Genomic DNA, 9298 nt, shown 5'->3' with positions numbered 1-9298 from the left:
TGCTGGTAAACTACAAAGTATAGTAAATGTGTAGTCAAGTACCACCTTCTGTTGGCACAGAGTGGAAATGCATAACAAATAGAAACTGTAGTTACACACCCGTTGGCCACTTTATTAGCCACACCTGTTCAGCCACTAATGCAAATATTTAATCAGCCAATTGCCTGGCAGCATCTCTTTAGGCATGTTCGAGATGACCTGCTGAAGTTCAAACCGAGCAACAGAATAGAGAAGAAAGGTGATTTCACTGATGCTGAACGTGGAATGGTTGTTGGTGCCAGACGACAGTATTTCAGAGGCTGCTTTTCTGCTGGTAGTTTCCTGCACAACAATCTCTAAGGTTTACAGACAACGAGAAAATATTTAATGAGCTATCAGGGTGAAAATTCTTTGTCGATCCCAGAGGTCAGAGAAGAATGGCTTCAACCTGAAAGGAAGGCAAGAGTAACCCAAATAATCATTTGTTGCAATAAACTTATTGATAAGAGCATCTCTGAAGCTACAAAAGTGAACTTTGAAGCGGCAGAAGGACACACTGGGTACCCCTCCTATCAGCAACAACCTCCATAATCAGCAGATCGCTTCCAATTAGAGCTTCTTTGTGATTTGGTGGAAAAGGACATTCTCATCATGGATGTGAACAACTAAGAAATCTGCAGGAAGTGATGCTCTGAGTAAAACCTCTGAGTAATTTCTCCAGTAGCTTGTTGAATCTATGCTAGGAAGAATTAAGGAAGTTCTGAGGACCAAAGGTGGATAAGCAACTACATGTACCTAATAAACAGAAGAATATCAACCACTGATCATTCAATGTCAAATTCTTTTCCCACTATGTGGCATCTAAATAAATCTGTAAATCAACAGCTAGACTAAGAGAAAATACATTGCAATCAGTAATGTCTTTTATGAACTATACGGCCACAGTGAGTCACTCTCTCTGAACCAGGCCTCCCTGTGCGAGCTGGCACCATCTAGGTGGATGAGATTTAATGAGGTTATCAGCAGGATGGAAACAGGCTAATCTGCACCGTGCACTGATGTGCCCACAAACTGAATGAACCGTTTTATATATTGACCTGATGAGATGGCACATTCCCAGACTGATTACCTCTATAACAATGAAACCATTTGTTGCAAATTTAATTACTGTAATAAGTAATTAACACACATTTTGGGACACACGCTCATTTGAACTCGTCAAAGTTCCCTTTCTAGTTTCTGTATAATTAAAGAAGAACATTTCCAGATGAATCAAGTGAATGTGTGTCTGCACTTCTTCAAAATTCTTCTGTCTTGGCTAGAAGGGGACCCAGTGCCTTTTGACAACACCTCCATCTAGTGTTACTTTTGTGAATGTACAACACTACCAGGTCATTTCTTTTCTTTCTCATTCACTTACATCCACATAATGTACACTGACCATGCAAAGATCTTAAGATTAATAAAAAATGCTACAAACAGAACAGCTTTTTGTTTCATTCCCAACAACACTGGAATCCGGTTTGTTCATTATGCAGTGACATTTATAAGTAACCCAAAACCTATTTTCTCAATTTTTATCTGTGTGAAACTTTACAAAAAAAAACCCCAAACAAAAAACACAGAGGTGGGAAACATACACAGTTTTGTTTCAGGTAAGAAATGCATTTACAGCTTCACACTGAATCACTAATTCAAGGTGTAAATAGGATGACTAAAGTGATATATACAAGCTGCATATGTGTCTCAAGGAACTGGAGCAAACCGAGACTATTCATTATTGGTTCATGAAGAGGAAATAGCTAAAACACCAAAACTACCACAAGGGAAAAACCAAAACCAAAAAAACTTTATAATTCTCTTTAATCTAATGATAATGAGATTTTTTTAAAAGTTGAAGTTAAATAAGCTCTTATCTCGCTTAGTGTAGGAATAGTAATCTGGATAATTTAGATAGTCTAAGGTAGATTACTGAAATAGTATCATTACACCAGTATTGGGATTCCCTTAAAGAGCTATTAGTTTTGCATAACTTGCCATAACTTGGCATGGTGTGCACTGTGTCTTTGAAAACTTTGAGGAAACTAAGCAAGTTATGGAAAAATGAAAAAGCACATAAACAGGTCTCTGAAAGGAATGTCCTTAAAAAATAGGGGGGAATTGCATCAAAGATCTGATGCAGAACCAAAGAGATGCATCTGACCTTTCAGTTGATCCCTGCCTTTCCCTGAAGCCCCATCAGAAATGGTCTCAGTGGAAGGGTGGCTGTCAAGAAGGAAGGGAAACAATGAGAAAGGAAGAAAAGCCTCTGGCATCGCAAATCACACAAGAAATAGACATACAATTTCTGGAGTGATGACTCCAGATTTAAAATTCTGTGGTTCATCAATATCTACAGAGGGGGTCACCAGAGATGAACAATAGTGAGTGCATACAGTGAGGCTGCATGTCAGCCAGGGGGTTTGGGGATCCAAAATTGATGAAGTTATGAACATAAAAATGGGCCATCAGATTTTGATCCACCATTATGTACCATCTGGAAAGCAGTTGACTGGCAACAGCAGTAAACGTTAGCTGGATGGAAAAACACACAATATTTTTTGAGTAACAAAATCACATCCATATTGAAATCCATCCATCCATTCACTTCCGCTTATCCTTTTCAGGGTCGCAGGGGGCGCTGGAGCCTATCCCAGCTGTCATAGGGCGAGAGGCGGGGTACACCCTGGACAGGTCGCCAGTCTGTCGCAGGGCCAACACACAGGGACAAACAACCATTCGCACTCACATTCATACCTAGTGACAATTTGGGTTATCCAATTAACCTACCCCCACAAGCTGCATGTCTTTGGACGGTGGGAGGAAGCCGGAGTACCCGGAGGGAACCCACGCAGACACGGGGAGAACATGCAAACTCCACACAGAAAGACCCCGGCCTGATGTTGGAATTGAACTCAGGACCTTCTTGCTGTGCGGCAACAGTGCTAACCACCGTGCCACCGTGCTGATTGCATATTGAAATCATATGAGTGAAATTAAAATCACATATTATCCTAAAGCGATGGGAAACTAGACTCAATAAGGAGAGAACAATCGAGTCTCACAGTTTGAGTCTTGTACTTTAATGTGTACAAGGTGTTTGGCGGATATAATGTAGACCTAAATCAGACAAAATATAATTAAAAAATTAAAAATAACGGGGCATCGCCTTGCATTTTAATATCCGAAATGTTTTACTAAACATGTAGGGTACTCAGGACAATTTGGTGTAGCATTGACATCTATGCAAATCAATGTGTGCATCATCTGTTTTCATTAATGTCATGCAAATCTTTTTTTCTTTTTTTTTTGAACATCAGGATCTGGGTGTAGGAAATGATGCTGAACCCTATGTTAACGCCAATGCACAAACTATTAAGGAAACCTGAAATATTAAAGAAAGTAAAATCAAAATCAAGCTGAAACTTTCATAGGCTCTTCCTTTAGCCACATGCCACCAGATGGATTTTAAAAAAGCTGCATAGATAATATATCCAACCAACTTTTTAAATGAATTACACCATATGCTTCTCAATATTTTCTTATAAAGTCTTTTTGTAAAATACTAAACTGGATAAAATATGAAAGCATGAGAAGGAAAACCTGATTTAAAAGTTAGAGTTAGTTTTTAAAGGTCACGGGCAGGCGTGGTTGGGCTAAATGTTGAGGAAAAGAATGTAAGTCGATGTAATGTCCTCTGACTTGATGAAAACAAGACTGTGGCTGTGTGTGTTTTGCATAAAACTAAAGGAACTGATTAGCTCTTTTTCACTCAGTGGTCGTACAATTAGTTTCACTCCAACTGTGAACCCCCTGCTCTTTAAAAAAAAATCGAGCGAAGTTCTTCTCAGATGTAGCAAAGACAAAAAAGAAAGAGAGTAAGAAAGTTGTTGTATAAAAGAATAAAACAAACTATTAAGCAACATTTTTCTTTGAGCTGAAACAACAGCAGATCCAACAGAGATTAATTCCTCGAGGGATGTCGCTAACAAGCACCAAACACTTGGACCTCTGCACTGCTTCCATTTTTTCAAAAGCTGATTGGAAGTTAAAACACTGGTCCTGAGAATAGGTCAGAATGTGCACGCTGTGGGATAAATCACTGAGGTATGTTTACTCATTAAAACTGGAGACAGAAAAAAAGAGAAAAAATCAAAAAGAGAGGCCTCAGAAACTTCAAATAGAATCACAAAGCTGTTTCTTCTGTGGCTGTGATGAAGGTGTTAGACGACGAGGTGGGGTTTCTTTACATATTGCCATACTTTTGTCTATGTGTAGGCCTGTGTGCACTGTGGGTGCATGTAAAAATAGTTAGCAAGCAAATGATAACAATTATGCTGCGTTGCTGGTTTAAATATTTAGGGTGATGGATTCAAAACTAGAGAATCTCGGTCAAAACATTTTCTTTTTATGGATTTTGATCTATTTATTTTAAACTGCTGGAAACAAAAACAAGATATATGAAATGCAACTAAGGTCGCCAGTCAGTATCAATCAGTGGATGTTGTGGTTCATGGTCGCAGATGTGTCTCACTGTTGCGCTTTAGGCGGTCTAGCCGCACAGAAGTGTGCAAAACAGACTGCTAATAGGAGAGGTAAACCCTTCTGGGTGTTCTTTTTAACAAGCAAAACAAAAATACAACAAAAATAAAGTCTGACTCATCACTTATTAATTAAATGACTCCTTTTAGTTGCTTGTTTTAATACCAAATAACTGTCAAATCAATTAAAGACAAAGCAACTGTTTTTGAAGATGCAACAGCTTTGGCTTCCTGAAATATTCAGAGAGAATGTCACGCCTTTAATCGCAAGTGTCGAAGCCAGATTCAAAGTCTTATTGGAGTCAAGGGAACTGAAAATTAGTCTTTGAAGATCAGACCTCCAGTATGCACCCTCTTCAAAATCCCTAGACCACCCACTGCTTACAGTCTCCAGCCTAAAACATGTAGAGGTTTGAAAAGTCAGCAAGCACAGCGAACACATGTGCACACTGAGGGCCCTTAAAGCTTGGTGCATTGGTGCTGATACAGCAGTTTGCTGAGTGGCTAGCAAAAACAGAGAATGGGGAAAACAATGTCCTTTTATAGCTTGTTTCATATGATGTGACAGTTGAATTCATATCCATCTATTATATGAAAAAGTGATATGTGATTCTAAAAAAATTGCTTTAATTAGATCTGGGTCTTATTTTCATCCTAACATATATTATAATAATAATGTCCAACTGTCCAATTCAGAGGATGAGATTGGGTGGAGCTGTGGTTGGAGTACGAAGTAAGAACAGTACGACTTGGACAAGCTCACAGTCAGCACAGGACTTGATTTTTGCCATAACTGGCTTTATTGTAGCAGGCCTTACATACATAGCAAATGTGTCTAAAACCATTAAGATACAACTTAAGGTGAAATAATCTGTTTTCCTCTTAAGCAAGAGGTAAAAATAGGCAAAAGAGGAAAGATTCCTGGTGTAAAGTACAGCTTGTCACGGCGCAGCCAGCCTCTGGCAGCCTGACGGATAAGTCTGTGTTTGCTTTCTTTTAGCCCAATCTCATATGCTCTTTATCTCTCTCTTCTGCTTCAGGCGCTGTCTGCACACACACAGCTCCTCGTGTGACTGCAGCAGGCGGACTGCATGTGTTTGCTTTGCTTAATGCTAACCATGAACCAATAGACACAGAGCACATTGGTCAGTATCTTTTAACCCTTTTTTGGTGCAGGCTATTTCAGAATAACAGATACTCACGTCCTTTATTTAAGTCACTGGAAATTATAATGTACAGAGATTCTTATATTTAAGACTGTTGGTGTCCTTTGGCAGTTTTTGAGAACTATCAACAACCTGTTATATTTATTGCTGCCTTTTTGAGATTAACCTTAACATAATGTAGCTATTTATTCAGCACACTTCTCCACTGGTTTAAAGTAGTTATAGCCTACAATAAATGGGCTTCACAAAATAATAGGAAAAAATGGATTTCATTTTGATAACATGTTAACTTTCCAATAGAAGAGAATATATACGACCAAATTTGAGTAGAGGTCATCCCTGTGCTGTGCTGATTGCTACAGTCTCAGTCTGAGATATAAAACAACTCACTTTAAAACATGCAGGCTGCTCTGTTTGGTCTCAGAAGCCTAAGAAAATGTTTCTTTGAATTTAAGCTGATCTTTTACCACATTTCACAGCTGGTGCATTTCTTCTTTGCATATATAATTTTTTTTCTTGCCTCTGACCTTTTTCCTATCTTACCCAGGCCAACTTTCTCTCATGTGCTTCTAAACATTAAAAAAATAAACAAATCAGAAGGCTTCTGCCTTCGCACTACAGTTTAGCAGAAATCAGTCTAAGATCATTTCTAAGATAATAACAATTTACCTCCTTGATTAGCCTCCACATTCTCTAATTCTGTCCATCAGGCAGCTTCACTGGATCCTCTAATGAAAAGGCCAGCTACTCAACACTACTTGAAAAACAGTCCAATAAAAGCAGTTAAAACACCATACTTCAAAACCTAAATATAGAAGATAATCTCAGAAAGGTCAAAGATAGGTCATAGATGGCAAAGGCCACAATCTGGATGGAAAAATATGAAAAGAAAAAAAGAAAATGAAGGAGGCTGGAAAATGAAAAATCAGTAAAGTGAATAAAATGAAGAGCTGTCCCAGCATCCTCTCAAATAGAGAAAGGAACAAACTGTCAAAATGGAGAGAGGGAAAAGCTCGAGACGTGTTTAATAAAATGGTTAAATTCATTGTCGCTTGCCTTCATCCACTCTTTACTTTGGCCAGGCTGGGCTGAAAAGCTCAAATGTCAGTTGTACTCAGACATCTCTTGTCAGGATGCAAAAATAGCCCGAGGACAATGCGCTTGGAATCCAAACCACAACAAGCATATGCAGGGAAGACTCACACACACCTCCTACAGTACAGTGAGATAGTCTGGCTGGGAAACCAGTCTGCCCCCCCCCTCCCCGTGTCAAAGTGAAGAAGGTTGCGTCACTGAAAAAGATCTCCACTGGAAACTGCCGAGGGTTTGATAATAAACACTCCTAGTAACAGGAAATTTGAGTTGTTTAGTCGTGACAAAGATTTATGTCTTACTTTTTTATTTTTATGATCTGGGTAATCTTGCAAGCACTCTACTCCAACTTGTACAAGACCTCTAATATAAATTTGACTCATTACACGACTATTTTAAGAGACATGCAGTATTTTACCAGCCTCGTCTCAGCTTACGGTTAATTGGACCAATTTCTCTGACTTGCTTTGAAAGCGACGGCAGACAAGGAAGCATTTGAAACAGTCCAAAATAGATGAAAGGATAGATAGTTGATGATTTTCTATTACATGACGGTACAGAAGATTTCAGAGTCTAGGTTTTCTGTTTAATGATGCAATGTGAAGCATCACATCTCATCTTCTGAACACTCACCTGCTGTGATCGTCTCGTGTTCACCTTTCAGTTCAGTTTCATTTATATAGTTCCAAATCACAACATAAGCTACTTTACACAGTGAGGTCAAGAGCTTGCAATATTATACAATATTACATTCATAATTTTGCATTCTGCTGTTATTTACATAGCATCCTGTGTTTTTGGAAACAAGGCTGTGGGGAGATAGCCAGTCACTGAGCATGCACTTAGGAACTTGGTAAGGGAAAAACTCCCCTTTAACAGGAAAAAGCCTCAGGCAGAATCAGGCTCAGGGAGGAAGACCATCTGCCCTGACCGGTGAAAGTGACGGTAGATTGGAGAGAAAAAAATGTGCATTCAAAACCAACTGAAAAAAAATCCACTAATCAGTTTGCTTAGCCCAGAAATGTGCAAGTCATGAGCCAGAGATACTTGCCAAAGGTACATCCAAAGTGAAGACACAATAGTATCTTGCAATAGTGGCATAAATGAATTGAAGGTTAAGGAGATGTAAGTATTTCAGAGGTGCTTTGTACATCTCAGGACCTTCCATCTTGGACGTAAGGTCATGGTCACCCAAGTCCACATAAACTTCATTAAAAAGAAACATTTTAAGGATAAAGCCCGACTGAGTAAAGACCAGTGGATGCACTCCAGTCCTATCAGCCATCTGAGGGAGAGCTTAGCCTGTGCTGTGGCATAAGATGCCAAAATGTGGAACAAATACTTCCAACTTGCTTCCCAGTAAATGTATTTATGCAAAATTGTCCTCACATTCTCCGTGTGCTCATTTTTTTGTCCACCCTCTTTGTTCTCATTTTGCTCCATCTTTCATTCCTGTTTTCATGCTTTTATCCTTTGCTCTCTAATCCTCGTTTTTCTGTCCTACTTCATATTTCCAGGCTTTCCTATACACACACACACACACACACACACACACACACACACACACACACACACACACACACACACACACACACACACACACACACACACACACACACAATTTTTTTAACTCACTCTCTCACTCTGCAGGGACCAGGAAGTGAATCAGAGTCCGGGATCTTAGAGCTGAATCTATACTAAAGGATGGACCCCTCTCTCTTGTTTAGTGTGAAAAAGACCACGGCAGGGGGGCATGGATCACGCTGGCCTTTATTTTAATACATTTGCAAAAAAATCAAATTAAATAAATATTTAATTTATTTAAATACATGAATACACGTTTATGTTTTGATGAAAATGTGCATCACACTGTATCGCATTATGTGTGATGGGAGGGGTCCGGTGGCATTTTTCAAGATAAAATACGAGAGAGAAAAAAGTCTAAAACTGGCAGAATTCTCTGATAATTTTATAGGATTTTTATCAGTTAGCAGAAACGATACGTGGATTTTTCGTTGTGAAAAGATCTGCTCTTGCTTTTCTACTCTTACGAGCTCAGCGATGTTGCACGCTGACTGCTCCGACTTCAAAGTTGTTTTGATGGATGTTTTCAGAAATATTTCATCACTGGTGATCCTTTCAACTCTAAAGTTCCTGCACAGTCACAAAGCAAATCTCTCTCATCTCCCTCTCTCTCCTAGCAGTGGTGGCGTGTTTTTTAAAGACCTTTCCTTGATTTTAAATATGCATTTAAACACTTGAAGCCCAGTTTTCAGTGCGTGTTTTCAGTGCGTGTGTACGAGTGTTCGTTATTACCGTGTTCGTTTCTGTACACTTGTTGATCATTTCTTCATTTTATGTGCACTCGGTAAAAGCTAGAACCGTTTTCCACCCGCACATGACGACCGCCAGTAGAGTGACGTTTTCTTCATTTAACAGCTGTTACCATCACCGTTTCCAATTGGCTAGATCCGTTATAGG

At 39.2% G+C, this 9298-nt stretch overlaps 1 long non-coding RNA gene across 1 annotated transcript; it reads right to left on the bottom strand.

Moving 5' to 3' along the window:
* Window positions 1–217: 217 nt before the first annotated feature.
* Window positions 218–9203, bottom strand: LOC308395362. The gene is made up of 3 exons (XR_013971382.1): window positions 9134–9203; window positions 2183–2244; window positions 218–427 (listed from the first exon to the last, which is right to left on the bottom strand). It is a non-coding gene; the product is annotated as an uncharacterized lncRNA (long non-coding RNA).
* Window positions 9204–9298: the final 95 nt, after the last annotated feature.

The sequence above is a fragment of the Rhamphochromis sp. 'chilingali' genome (genome assembly GCF_963969265.1).
Source record: "Rhamphochromis sp. 'chilingali' genome assembly, chromosome: 4".
Lineage (NCBI taxonomy): Eukaryota > Metazoa > Chordata > Actinopteri > Cichliformes > Cichlidae > Rhamphochromis > Rhamphochromis sp. 'chilingali'.
The sequence above is the reverse complement of the archived record's forward strand: the minus strand, read 5'-3'. Positions and strand labels throughout refer to the sequence as shown.